Raw genomic sequence first — 15,444 nt, 5'->3', positions numbered from 1 at the left:
GGTTGGATGGGAGGCTCCTCAAGGCAGACTGGAGATGTGGGGGCTGTTTCCTCATGTCACACCACTGCAGGTATATCTAACAAAGATTCAGCACAAACCAGGGTTCCAGTGTCCTCACTGCCATTATTAGCAATCCATATATCTCCTTTCCAAGTTTCAGGATCCCATTCTTTTCCAATCAATGCCTTTACCCTACAAGGTTGAGATTTTACTTTATGTTGTAAATCTGCTACTTGCACAATGAGACTCTAGGTCTGGTTTTCAGAAATCTCAAGGCTGCAGCCACAGGAAATAAGATTTTCTTTCATGGCTTACCTTTACATCTGTCATACAGCACTTAAGTTTCCAATTGGAAACCTTTAGCTCATCCCTTTCTCTTATAACTTCATCCAGCATATCTTACAGCAACCAGCCAACATCATTATACCTCTTATCTCTGCAAATCTCTCTTAAGGTGTCAAAAACACTGTCACCCAGAGCCTTGCTTCATACAAAAGTATGATTAGGAGAATCAAATTGTGATATTTTGCATGTCTCCATTGCCAACTCACACCATGGACTGTCAGTGCCATCTTGATTTTTGGAAATGAAGTCACTAGTGCCTTTGAATCTAATCAGAGTAGAAAACCAATTGTAAAAGCCCATTATAAGTTTCTGTTTCTCAAGAACCACTCCTGTTACCAAGTTGTATTAGTTAGGGTTCTCTAAGGAAACAGAATCAACAAGAGATATCTATAAATATAAGATTTATAAAAGTGTCTCACACAACTGTGGATATGCATGAGTCCAAATTCCATAGGCAGGCAGCAAACTGGCAACTCCAATGAAGATATTTGATGAATTCCTCAGGCAGCTAACTGGCAACTTTGATGAATGTGTTCAATGAAGTCCTCAGGAAATGCTTCTCTGGTTAGCTGAGGAAGAAGTGAAGGTCCTCCATCTGTCTCACTTAAGTCTTCAACTGATTGGATTTAATCCAGCTGATCACATTCTCTCATTGAGGAAGACATGCCCTACATTGATATAATCAGTCATAGCTGCAGCCAATTGACAGATGATTTAATAAACCAGCTTTCTGGCTTATTAATCATCCACCAATATCCTTGCAGTAAGGGTTAGGCCAGTGCTTGTTTGACCAGACACCTGGGTACCATCACCTGGCCAAGCTGACATGTGAAACTAACCATCACAGACATCTTAACAATATTAAATATTTTCATACATCAACATGAGGTATGTTTCCATCTTTTTAACTCTTTCAATGGTTGTATGGATGAAGCTTAATGGATGTTTCAAATGTTGAATCAGAGGTGAAATGGTAATGAAGAAGTGGAATTGTAAATCTGCTTCTGGTTTGTTTGGAACTTGGTGACCTGCCTTGATTATTAAAAAGAAATCTCAAGGTGGTCTCATGTAGATGATATATGCTTAAATTTGATGTTTGAAAATTGACTGTACATAAAGCAAATTTTGAAAGGGCATTCTGTATTGAGGTATTTTTACAATACTTAGTAGTACACAATTGATAAGAACAGGTATAACATGCATTGTGATAAATAAAAAAGTAATATTTTATTGGAAATTCATTTTTTAATGAAAGAAATGGGTCTTTTTTTCCTTGAATCTAAAGTAAATATTATTTATTAATAGAATAAAAAACAGTTCAATATCAATTCTATTTCTATTCATATTATTCCCTATCTGAAGGTGTAAATACTGCAAAGCTTCAGCACATAAATAAGAAGATGATATTGCAACAGTTTTACCATAGTGTGTGGAATTAAATGGCAAAAACTGCATGATGTTCTATTATCAAAAAATATTTCTAATGACCTAACAAATGACAATTTCATTGGGTTTCATTTTACTTTTTTTTTTTTTTTTTAAAGTAATGATGTTTAAACCATTTAACTTACATTAAACTATGTTACTAAGTCACTGGTGTCCTTCATATGATCAAAATCCATGCCAGTTGTCCCTTTTTGGGGTTTCTCAAAGATTTTTACACTGTGGAGAAAGAGAAAGATTTAAGATGCCTTTGAATGCTGTGCTTTTTTTTTCTTTGTAAATTGAGGGAAGTATGATTATGAAAAGGGAGGAAAAAGGTGTAACAGAGACCCAATTAAACTGGGTACATTCTTGGGCAAAGTAAGTTAAGTAAAGAGAGTATACAGATGCTGCAAAGGAGAGGCTAGGCCTCCCTATAATTGTGCCTAAGAGCCTCCTCCCGAATGCCTCTTTGTTGCTCAGATGTGGCCCTCTCTCTCTAGCTAAGCCAACTTGAAAGGTGAAATCACTGCCCTCCCCCCTACGTGGGATGAGACACCCAGGGGAGTGAATCTCCCTGGCAACGTGGAATATGACTCCCGGGGAGGAATGTAGACCTGGCATCGTGGGACGGAGAACATCTTCTTGACCAAAAGGGGGATGTGAAAGGAAATGAAATAAGCTTCAGTGGCAGAGAGATTCCAAAAGGAGCCAAGAGGTCACTCTGGTGGGCACTCTTACGCACACTTTAGACAACCCTTTTTAGATTCTAAAGAATTGGGGTAGCTGGTGGTGGATACCTGAAACTATTAAACTACAACCCAGAACCCATGAATCTTGAAGACAATTGTATAAAAATGTAGCTTATGAGGGGTGATAATAGGATTGGGAAAGCCATAAGGACCACACTCCACTTTGTCTAGTTAATGGATGGATGAGCAGAAAAATAGGGGAAGGAAACAAACAAACAGACAAAGGTACCCAGTGTTTTTTTTACTTCAGTTGCTCTTTTTCACTTTAATTATTATTCTTGTTATTTTTGTGTGTGTGCTAATGAAGGTGTCAGGGATTGATTTAGGTGATGAATGTACAGCTATGTAATGGTAATGTGAACAATCGAATGTACGATTTGTTTTGTATGACTGCGTGGTATGTGAATATATCTCAATAAAATGAAGATTAAAACAAACAAACAAAAAAAAGAAATCTCAAGGTGGTCTCATGTAGTTGACTTTTTCTCTGTAAAAAGTAGAAATTCTACATCTATACAAATTAAACAAGAAAAGACTGGGAAGGAAAGCTTTGAGTGGCAGGAAAAAAATCAATGTGTATGTAAGTTCTGATAGGACAAACACATCAGAAAACAGGTAATTAAATTGGGAAATTCCCTCCAAATCTAAACTCTTTCCCTTGTAATTCTCTTTCTTGTCCAAGGGTTCATGACTTTTCTTTCATTGTATGAATATCAAATATTTTTTGAACATACAGATTGATATACCTTTGACGGTCTCCAAATGAAATATAAATTAAATCACAAAATCTTTCAAATTACACAATCTTATAATGGGATTTTTTTTTCTTTTTTGCTATCTAAGAGAGATGTATTTTTTTATTATTATTAAATTCAGTTTTATTGAAATACATTCACACACCATACAATCACCTTATAATGGGATTTTACAATTGGTTTTCTACTCTGATTAGATTCAAAGGCACTTGTGACTTCATTTCCAATAATCAAGAACTTTCTCTATTGACTTGCTGATATAAACTAATAGTCACTAATAAATCTAAGATGTGGGGAACTCAAGCATGTACAGAGAAAGGGGAAATTTAACTCCTAAATTGGTAATTCTGCTTTCCTTTTAAGAAAAACTCTCCTGCAAGGAAGTATTTACTCAAAGAGAGTCCAGCCATGATATTTGAATGGCTAGAACCTAGATTCCAAGAGAAATAAAGAAATACAAATAGATAACAAGTTAGAAATTTGTTGTCACAAAAATTCACTAATAGAATGCTCATATTAAGACTTATAAACATCATGTAAAATGTCATAATGTTTTTAAAATAAATACAGAGGGATTGAAGAAGTACTCAAGTTCAGTTAGTATTCCTACCAAGGTATTACACTAGATTGATATCTTTAAAAATGTTTTATTCTGAGTTTCTTTCATTGATATTAATCCTATATGGAAAATAATGCTGCAATATAATTTTGATCTATAAAGTCTTGGGTTTTTTTTTCTCATTACAAATCTAACAATTTGGGGTTTCAATATTTTCTATGCTAATTTAGTTCAGTACGTCAAAATTTTTTCCAAAAACATATGTTTATATTAATGCACAATTATGTATGTTAAACTGATTTGGAAAACTGATGTCTTGAAAAAAATGAGTGGTTCTTGAAAACTTGAAGTTCTATGACAGGCTAGGGATTCACTCCATTTAAGGCATTACAATGGAGTAGCTAGGTAGTGATAGAGCCAGGACCTAGGTGACATTTCCACAATACATTTTTCAAATAATGGGGTAACTATGATGTTAATTTTATGATGTTTAGTCTATGGAACAAGTAATGCTTGTGTTCTATCCGAGACCGGTCATCTCTCTCTCTTTCCATTACCTGCTAATACACACCCTCTCCCCCAAAGCAACTTCAGGAAATACAGACACACAAAGAACACAGCAAAGCAAGGGAACCTTTATTAGTGGCTGAAACTTTGACGTGACTTGGTTGAGAAACCTTTGACTCAGGAAAGGTTGGTTTGGGTAGCCTAAGCTCTAAATGGCCTCTGTATCTGCTTCTAAACCATAGCTTAAAGCCAAGTTTGGATCTTGCTGCCTTATTCATGTAGAGGCCATAACACACACAAAAGTGAGAAAAAAGAGACAAGGAATGAAGTTTTGTCACAGTCTGGATGAGAACTGGCTTATTTTAGAACTTTCTCTATTGAGGTGGAGCTGGTGGACCTTAGGTAACGGTGCTTCTCCAGATTACACCCATGTGTGTTCTCACCTCTGCAGTTTAGCCAGTAGACTTGAGCACTGTTTCTTCTTAAGGCTAATGTTTGCTGGTGACCAGGCTTAACATATTTAATCTTTTCTCCTGTTAACCTTTTGGGCTTAGCAACCATGCTTTTGTGGATCAAGGTTTTGACTGTCTTACTGGGAGAGAAAATCAGGATCCTGTCATATAACTATTTACATCACCTTTATGGGACCAAGCACCAAACTCTTGACAGAGCTCTGGTATTTCCATCTTGGACCAAAAAGACAACTATCCCCAGTCTATAAATGACCTGTTTTTAACTCCAGAATTTTCTGAAATGCTGCAAGACAATGCATTACTTTATAAAACCCAAATACACACATCACAGAAAGTTGAGATTTATCCACTGTTATATTTTCAAATATTCCCACTATTGCCTAAATAAATATCAGACAACCATATCAAAGGCAAAATAACATGATACCAGCAATTTTAGAGATAACATAAAAAATATCAGTGTAGATCCCCAACCACTGGCACTCACTATTACCACAGAAATCTTAAAGTTTGCATCCTCAAATCCCTCTTTCATTTCAGATTGATGAATTAATCACTGTACAAATGAATCTTTCTTCAATGGGATAAAAATAAATTATGACTTCCCCAAGTATTATTTCCTTTTTTATTTTTCTTTTTAATAAACCGTAAATTTTATTATAATTTTAGACTTAAAGAAATATTATGGCAGTATGTAATGTTCCTATATAATCCACACCCAGTATGCCCTATTATTATCCTATTGCATTAATATGGTACATCTGTCACAATTAATAAACAAATATTGATAAGCGATTACTCAAATTCCATATTATTTTAGATTTCCTTAGTTTTTGTCTAGTGTCCTTTTTCTGTCCCAGAATCCCATCAATTATAGCATAATACCCTTAGCCCTAATGCCTCCTTAGACTCCTTTTGGTTGTAGCAGTTTCTCACATTTTGTTTTTGATGACTTTGACCATTTTGAGTAGTACTTGTCAGACATTTTGTAGAATGTCCCTCAGGTGTAATTTGTCTGCTCTTTTTTTTCATGGCTTGACTGGAGATATGAGTTTGGGGGAGGAAGACCTCAGAGGCAAAGTGGTATTCTCATCAGAGCAAACCAGGGTACATACTTATAGTATGACTTATTATTGTTGATGTTTCTCTCAATCACAGGCTCAAGGAATGTTTGTGAGGTTTCTCTACTATAAAGTTACTCCCCCTAACATTTTTCATGTTGTATTCATTGGAAGAAATTCACTATCCATAGCACACTTAAGGAGTAGAGAGTTATGCTTTAGCTCCTTGAAGGCACAGTATCTAGACACTATTTGGAACTCTTCTACATGAAGGATTTGTCTATTCTCCCATTTAAATAATCTCCTGTGGTTTGACTACTGAACCCTCTACATGCCCAAGCCTATGTAAACTACTGATCTTTTTATTGTTTCCATCATTCTGTCTTTTGCAGAACTTCATATAATTGGAATTATAATAGTGTGAAACTTTTGTAGACCAGTTTCTTTAACTTAGCAATATTTATGTAAGATTCATCCATGTCCTTGCATAGATTGTTAGCTCATTCTCCTTTCATTGCTGGATAGTATTCAATTGTATGAATGTACCTTAGTTTATTCATCCATTCATGTACTGAAGACATCTATGTTGCTTCCAGTTTGGGGTTCATTTTTTTTATGCTCATTATTTACAAAAGGGTGCCTGAATGGAGCTGGGTTCCTTCTTCGGTAGCGGTAGCCTGACTGCCTTGCATTTGAACTAGTGTAATCACTTTAGGATCTCTGGAAATTGATATTCAATCTCATATCTTTTGTAGAGCTTATTTAAATCAACTTACAGATGGTCAATAAAACAAAGAATTTCAAATTCTTAAACAGATTCTACAAATTTTAAAACACACAAATACAAACAGATTTCCATAATAAAATAACCAGCATAGTAATCTACATCCTAGACAATGAATAACTATATAAATTCTGCTGGCTAAATTCCTGTGATCAGAACACATGTAGGTAGTCTAGCTTCTTTGCCCTGGTTACCCTATTGTGTTGGTATGCTCTGTGACTTTCCCTTGCAAGAAGTATTAAATCTTTAAGCAAGAGTAAATGTGGATTAAGCTTCTCATCCATTCATGTTTACCTAATCAACACTCAGCATAATATCAGCAGACCTAGTGGACACATGAAAGAAGTATAAGATTGAGGTGAGAGGGGTAAAATCCCCTGAATCTAGAGGTCCTTGGTGTTTAGAGTTTTTTAAATTCAGTTTTATTGAGATACATCCACACTATACAATCATCCACAGTGTATGATGAACCATTCACAGCATCATCATACAGCTATGCCTCATCACCACAAATTTTGAATATTTTCATTACTCCAAAAAAAGAAAAAAAATGAATAAAAAAGAATACTTGAAACATCCAATCCCCCCATCCCACCCTATGGTGTTTAGAATTGAAACTGCAAGTAGTTATGCTGACAATATTGGTTGGGATAGGAATTTATTTTTCAAACCAGGGTATCTTTTATCTCAAGGTCTTCATGAGGATCTACTTTGCAGATGCAGAATCCCTTGCAAATCACAAATTTTGTGCTAGAAAAGTTTCTGATAGAAAGGATGTGGCCTTAATGATCACAGAAAAACTTTTATAGGCTCTCACAGAACTATAAGTTTCACATGAGACAGGGAAAAGGAGCTACAGTTGCCAGAATGCCAAAGTTGAGAAGCCTGAGAGAATGAGTGATGAAGAAAACATAAGAGTTGTTTTCTATCTCATATAACCAAGCTTACAGGAAAGAATATCCAAGAAGGAGGCCAAAGCCTAGATAGAACATTAGTCAATGCAATAAAGCTCATCTCACTGGCATAGTTTATAATACAGGTTAAAGTTTCACCAATTCAGAACCCACCTTCTTTTTTGGATATTGTAGATGCCACCTGCTAAAAGCCAGGACCATGTCATATTGTCTTAGCAACATAATTGGTTTTGTTTTACAATCATTACTTTCCAATTCTGATTAAACTGTTCCATTAATCCTATCACTTTTACTCTTGAGTCATAATACAAACATATTCCAGCATCTCTAATGCATATTTCTTTGGGAAAAAAGGTGGAGAATTCCCTGTTGAATCTGCTTGGTTTTTACAATGTAAATGAGGGGGTTCACAGGAGGTGCCAGCAGGTAGATATTGGCCATGATAACATGGACAAGTGGAGAGGCATGCTTGGCAAAGCGGTGAGTCATAGATACACCAACCATGGGGACATAGAGAACCAGAACAACCACAATATGGGACAGGCAGTTATCGAAGGCATGAAGTCTCTCAGCCATGGAGGCTACCTGCAGGACACTTCTAAGAATCATTACATAGGAGAGCACAATGAGCAGTGGGTCCATCACAATAGAAAGCAAGAGCAGAGCAAATGCATACCAGCTGTTTACCCGAGTGTCAGCACAGACCAGGCGAATCATGTCCTGGTGGAGGCAGTAGGAGTGAGAGAGGTGGTGGGAGCGGCAGAAGGGCAGGCGCTTGAGTACGAACAGAGAGGGAAGAATGGCCAGCACACAGCGGCAAATGATGGCTAAGCCAATCTTCCCAATGACTTCATTGCTGAGGAGTGAAGTGTAATGGAGTGGCCGGCAGATGGCCACATAGCGGTCAAAGGACATAGCCAGTAGGACAGAGGATTCCATGAAAGAGAATCCATGGAGGAAGAAGAACTGGGCAAAACAGGCTTCAAAGCTGATCTTGCAAATGTTGAACCAGAGGAGCTGCATGACTGTGGGCAGAGTGGTGAGAGTGAGACCCAGGTCAGTCAGGGCCAGCATGGAGAGAAACAGGTACATGGGCTGGTGGAGGGATGTCTGTGTGTGGATGACAGTGAGGATGGTGGTGTTGCCCATGATGGAGATGGTGGAGAGGCGGCAGAAGGGGATGGAGATCCATATGTGGGATGACTCCAATCCAGGGATGCTGGTGAGGATGAAGTAGGTCTTGGGTGTTATTTACCTGGGACATCACTGATGAATGCAGGAGCAGAATCTGTGTATTCCACAGTAAGAAGTTCATCAGTGTGCTACTGCCAAAGAGTCAATCCAGGTCCCTAAGAAGCGTCTGGAATTGCCCTTCCTAACATCAGTGAGAAGTACACTTGCCTGATCTCTAATAACTGTGGATTCTAATGCCATAAATTTTTGTTTAAACCGAACTTTTTTAATATTCATGCCTTATGCTGTGTATGACAATACGGTTTTAAGCTTTCTGTAAACTATGGTAATACATTTCCAACCCACTTCTCTATATATGTATATGTATGTATATTTACTATATCCATTTACCAACTGAGAGTATTCTCAATATTTCAAATAACTTTCTAATAACCAATTTCAAATATTTGTCTTAGTCCATTTTTTACTTGAAACCACAGAAACAGTGGAAATGGTATTGAGAGAGAAGAAATATTCATAGAGGACCCAGGCTTCTTGCTTCAGAAATTGTGGGTTATAGTGATAATTACTTTTATTTGGGGCACCATGGTAGTACGGTAGTAGGGGTGTACAGGTTCAGTGTGAGCATGTTGAGTTTGGTGTTCATAATTGTTATCGCAAAGAAATGACAATAAAGCAGATAGATATAAGGCACAAGAGCCCAGGATATCTGATAGTAGCTATCTTTGGCATATTGATAGTAGTTGAGAACCAAGAATTTGGAGTGATAACCTAGGCAAGAATTTGGGGTGAGAAAATAAGTAGTGCTGGAATAAATATGAGGAAATTTAATTTATAGTATATTTAATATATATTAAATAATATATAACTTAGCAGCTGTGTAGATATAGAAGAAAAAGAAAGAAAATTGTAAAGGACTTCTCAGAGCTGTGAGAGTACAACACAGGACAATGGGAATCCCAGAGGCCAAGGAAGTAAAGGGAGTGGTATTAAATAAGATGAGCACCAAGAAGCATTGATTCAATTTCTGGACAAGGATATTGGTGAGAAAATTTTGGAAAGAAATTTCAGTAGAGTGATGTGAGGAGAAGCCAAATTAAAGTGAATTGAGAAGTAAATTGATGTGTAGAACTGGAGCAAATCTTAGGTGTAGCAATAACTTTACCTACTTAACTTCTGTGCACCTTTGTCCCTTTGTTTTTAAAGATAGAGCTGTTACACATACCTCAGACAGTTGCTCTGTGTATTTAATATGAACCTTGAGCAAACATTGGATGTTAGTATTACACCCACCCCCAACACCACTTGCCTTCAATTCTCTGAGGGTTTCTCAGAAAGCATCTATCACATATAAAGTCAGAAAGGAAAGAATCCTTTAGTTCTTATCCCCGACTTTCTATTAACAATGCTCTTTCCTTGCCATTGCTTCAACGATGGTCAGATCACAGCTGTGAGGGAGGCAAGGACTTATCACTTGACAGATGAGGCTTATAAATAAGACATATGCATTGTGTGATGAACCCAAGATCATACAAATGCAAAACTATTTCTTGAAACCATAGCATTCTCTGATTTTTCTTTGGTTTGCTATTGCTGACAGGGCAACACAGGAATGAGACATGGACACAAAGCTAAGAATTAAGGGAGCAGGGGGCCCACTTGCAACTCATGCTAAGTGGATGACAATGCAGCCTTGCTTCAGCTAGTTATTTCAGAAGATCAGGTGTATATGCTAAAGGTCCTCAGGTTGGGGAGAGCCCACCAGATACTTATGTTTACATCAGGTGTATTTACATCAGGTGCATACAATCTAGGTTTAAGACAATGGTAGTCACAAGACACACATCTTTACAGGGCGGGCCTGCATGGCATTCTATGCAGGCCTGTGGCTCAGCATTCCAAGCCACCACCCTAGATATGCCTTAGGCAACATGGAAGACTCAGTTGCCCACATGTCCTCCTTTTTATTTTAGCTGCTGGCCAGATCTCTGTCTGCCACTTGGGCTCCAGTCTGAGCTGGGCGTGGGAAACAAAGTAGCCACAGGGGCAGGAGACCTCCCTTAAAAAGGGGTGAGGGTTCAGACCCTCACAAAGCTGGGGGGGAGGTGAGGTTCTGTGCCCCATCTCTGTTGGCCCCCAAGTTTTCTCCTGATGGCCCCTCTGCGACTGTGCCTGTCTTAGGTTTTTCCTTCCTTGAGGAATCTTACCTGTCTCTGGCTAACCAGCCACCCTCTGGGGCCATACAGGGTGATGTAAGGGAGGGGTAACGACCCCCAAGAGGGTTAGTTTTGTCTCCTTGACAGCCTATGGCCCGTGGCCTCCATGCCCAACAATGGTTTGGACCCAGGCAGCCAAAATAAGGAGGAGGGAAAACTGAATGAACTGTTGCCTTGTTGCAGCAATGGGGGGTTAGGAATATAAGCCCAATAGGTATAATTTCCAGAATGAGCACATGCCAGAGATATACTCACAGCAATAGCAATAAGAGCCAACATTGCTTCCATCATGTTAGAACCTGTCATAGGCAGCTTGTCTCATTGGACTTGTTTTTCAGCATCCTGACATAATTTCTTTATCTGACCCCAAGTTGGATGTCGGGCTTCCCTAGTTCAGGGTGTTGGCCTGATCACTGTTGTTTTCAGTGTCAGACCCTGGAACAGCATCACTGGTGGCTCGACGTCCCATAGGAATTTTCTTTTCTTTGCTGGGTTCATGGTATGGCTTCAGTCGTCAGGCCGGTATCCAAAGTGGTGCTCGTCCATCACCTGGGAAAACACAAGCATAACCTCTTCCCCATGTTAATAAAGTACCCATTGTCCATTCATTAGTTAGCATGTCCTTCCACCATATAGGAGGTGCTTTCTGGAAATAATGTTTCCGTGTTGTTTTTTCAGCTGGAAATGTCATTCTGCGGCAGTGCCACCCAGTTTTTCATAAAAATTTAGAAAATTTAAAGTAAATAAAGCTTTTGATAATCATTCATGGGGAGTTCCATCATCTCCCCTTTTTTGTTTTGTTAACATAATTTTTAAAGTATGATGGGCATGCTCAACAATAGCTTGTCCTTGAGGATTATAAGGAATACCAGTGGTATGACGAATGCCCCAAGTCATAATAAAAGTAGCAAATTTTGCAGATGTATAGGCTGGGTCATTATCGGTTTTTAAAGCATGGGGCAAGCCCATAGAGGCAAAACAGGCAAAAAGGTGAGTACGAACATGTCAAAATGTTTCACCGGTTTGTGCTGTGACCCAAAGAAAGCCAGAGTACGTGTCAATGCTGACATGGCCATAAATCATTGGGGGCTAGACCACGAGGGTTAACACCAGGGTCCTGCAAAGGTGGAGCAGTAAGGAGTTGACAATTAGGACAAAGAAGAAACAATGTCTTTAGCTTGTGTTCTAGTAAGGGAAAATCGAGTTATGAGTCCTTGCACATTAAGATGAGTAAGTGAGTGAAAATGAGAAGCTTCTGAAGTAACAGGCAGTAATAATTTATCCACAGTGGCATTGCCAGCTGCTAAAGGGCCTGGGAGGCTGGTATGGGAATGAATATGGGTGATATAAAAAGGAGATACACGAGCATGAATAGCTGATTGTAGCTCAAGAAAAAGGTTAAATAAACAAGGAGGCAACTGTTGCTTAATGGATGCTGTTTCAATTTTGCTAACTACATGAACAACATAGGCAGAATCAGATAAAATATTAACAGCCTCAGAAAAATCTGTTAAGACGGCTATTACAGCAGCCAGTTCAGCTTGCTGGGCAGAGAAATGAGGAAGATCTAAAACTTTGGACTTAGGGCCAGTATAGGCAGCTTGACTTTTAGATGACCCATCAGTAAAAACAATGGGAGAATTGATTAAAGGCTCACAAGAAGTATACTTAGGTAGTATCCATTGTGTACCTTGAATGAACTGGAAAAGATCAGTTTTTGGATAATGATTATCCACCTGGCCAACATAGTCACCTAGAGCAATTTGCCAAGCTAGATGTTGTTGCAAAATAACAGTTCTTTAGCAGTTATAGGGAGCACAATTAAACGAAGGTCAAAACCATTGAGTTGTTTTGCCGTTTTTCTGGTTTGAGCAACTAAAGTAGCTAAGAGATCTAGATAAGGGGAAATGGATTTTACAGAACAATTGGGCAAGAAGATCCATTCTACAAGCTTATCATTTTGCAAAAGCAAGCCTGTAGGGGATTTGGGAGTAGAAAAGATAAGTAGAGAAAAAGGTTGTGTAGGATCAACACTGGATATCTGAGGTTGTTGAACTTTAGCTTCCACTAATTGTAATTCCTTCTCTGCAGCTGAAGTTAAAGATCTAGGGCTGTTTAATTTAGAATCTCCACAAAGTAGGGCTGTTTAATTTAGAATCTCCACAAAGGAGAGAAAATAGGTTGGAAAGCTCATAGTTAGCTATACCTACTTTGGGGCAAAGCCAATTAATATCCCCTAGTAGTTTTTGTAAATCATTTAAGGTGGTAACAGCATCTCTGCGGAGTTGTACTTTTTGGGGTTGAATTGTAAGTCTATTGATACTAGAACCCAAATACTGTACAGGTAAAGTATGTTGCACTTTGTCAGTAGCAATATGCAATCCTACATTCTGTAAAGCTTTTCAAACAGCATAGAACAAAGCTTCTACTTCAGTCTCCTGAGGTGCAGAGCACAAAATATCATCCATATAATGGATTATATAAGCTTTAGGAAAATTTAAATACACAGGCTGTAAAGCATGGTCGACACAATACTGACATATTGTAGGACTATTTAGCATACCTTGTGGTAAAACCTTCCACTGATATCGTTTAGAAGGGGTTTTATTGTTAAGGGACAAAATGGTAAAAGCAAATTTTTCCTTATCTTGATCAGCTAAAGGCATGGAAAAGAAACAGTCTTTAATATCAGTGACCACTAAAGCCCAGTTTTCAGGAATCATGCTAGGATTGGGGAGCTCAGGTTGTAAAGGTCCTATGGGCTGAATGACAGCATTAACACCTCTTATGTCAGTTAACATTCTCCATTTTCCTGATTTTTTTCCTTATTGGGAACACAGGAGAATTCCAAGGACTAAAAGACTCTTTGATATGTGCAAGGACAATTGTTCTTGAACCAATTCATGTAAAGCCTCTAATTTTTCTGCTCTACCCATACTGGTTTTGTTGTAGTCCATACTAATGGGACAGGTTAGGGAGGCAAATAAACAGTGGCCGCCACTAAAAAGGTTTATATCCTAAATGAAATTGATCACATTTTGGTGAGACTTGGGTGGGTGAAGGTGTATCTTGCAAACGTACCAGGCTGCTTTTGTGGAGATTTATTTTTTGCCGATTATGTGCAGCCTGTCGTTCTGCATGCTCAGTCCACCAAGTCCTAAATTGTAGATATTCTCCTGGGCTAAGGATTGTATGGGCTAATGTGGTCCAATCTATGGGAATTAGATGAGAACCTTCAGCTAAATTTTGCAATATGCCAACTGAAAAAGGGGAATGAACCCCATACGTTTGTACAGCTTTTTTCAATTCTTTAAGAACTGCAAATGGGGCATGCTCATGGAAGTAAGTATAAACTCCATCAGGATAATCAGTGTCTCGGCCAGGAGGCACTTCTTCACGAACCATAACAGGGAAGGCAACAGGACAACACATGTCCTCCAGATCTCCATGCCACCTGGCTTCTGCCAGACCCTGCTGCACACCAGAGAGGTGGGCAGGTTTAACTACCGGGGTACAGCTATGTGCAGGAAGAGGCAGCAGAGGAGGCAGGGGCCATTCCTTCCAGCAAGGCACAGAAGGAGGCTTTGGGCATTGACAAGAATAAAAAACTTTGGCAGATTTTAATGGATCTTTTTCACCCTTATCATTATCAGAAAGAGGATTGGGACCAGTATTGTCATCAGACTCATATTCTTCCTCATCATCATCAGTTTTTAAAGTCTCAAGAACAGACGTAACTAAAGACCATGTAGACCAAATAGTAACAGGTAAATCAACTCCTTGCATATGTTTTTGTTTCAATTCCTTACCTACCGGCTCCCAGTCATGCAGTTCAAGGGAGCCAAGGGTAGGGAACCAGGAGCAGTATTTTTCAATAACCTGTAGCAATTCTAAGATTTGTGACTCCCCCACTTTGACACCGCTGGCCCGCAGCATCTGCTGTAAGAGGGAAATATAGGAAACATATTTATTGTGTCCTTCAGCATTACCCATTACCCTGCTTATAATGCTCAGGGTCGTTCTACAAGGAACGCATACAAAAGACAGCCGTTACCTCCACCTGAGTTCCAGCACCGCTGTACCTCAGTCATTCAAGTGATTCTTCTCTCAGGAATCAGGTCTGGTTCTTAATGTCCCTGTTTGGGCGCCACTTATTGCTGACAGGGCGATGCAGGAATGAGACAGGGACACAAAGCTAAGAATTAAGGGAGCAGGGGGCCCACTTGCATCTCGTGCTAAGTGGACGACAATGCAGCCTTGTTCCAGCTAGTTATTTCAGAAGATCAGGTGTATATGCTAAAGGTCCTCAGGTTGGGGAGAGCCCACCAGATACTTATGTTTACATCAGGTGTATTTACATCAGGTGCATACAATCTAGGTTTAAGACAATGGTAGTCACAAGACACACATCTTTACAGGGTGGGCCTGCATGGCATTCTATGCAGGCCTGTGGCTCAGCATT

At 38.9% G+C, this 15,444-nt stretch overlaps 1 pseudogene; it reads right to left on the bottom strand.

The window, feature by feature from the left end:
- Positions 1-7,899: 7,899 nt before the first annotated feature.
- On the bottom strand, positions 7,900-8,848 carry LOC119538678 (annotated as a pseudogene).
- Positions 8,849-15,444: the final 6,596 nt, after the last annotated feature.

The sequence above is a fragment of the Choloepus didactylus genome, chromosome 6 (assembly GCF_015220235.1).
Source record: "Choloepus didactylus isolate mChoDid1 chromosome 6, mChoDid1.pri, whole genome shotgun sequence".
Taxonomy (NCBI): Eukaryota; Metazoa; Chordata; class Mammalia; order Pilosa; family Megalonychidae; genus Choloepus; species Choloepus didactylus.
This window is presented reverse-complemented; position numbering and strand designations above follow the sequence as displayed.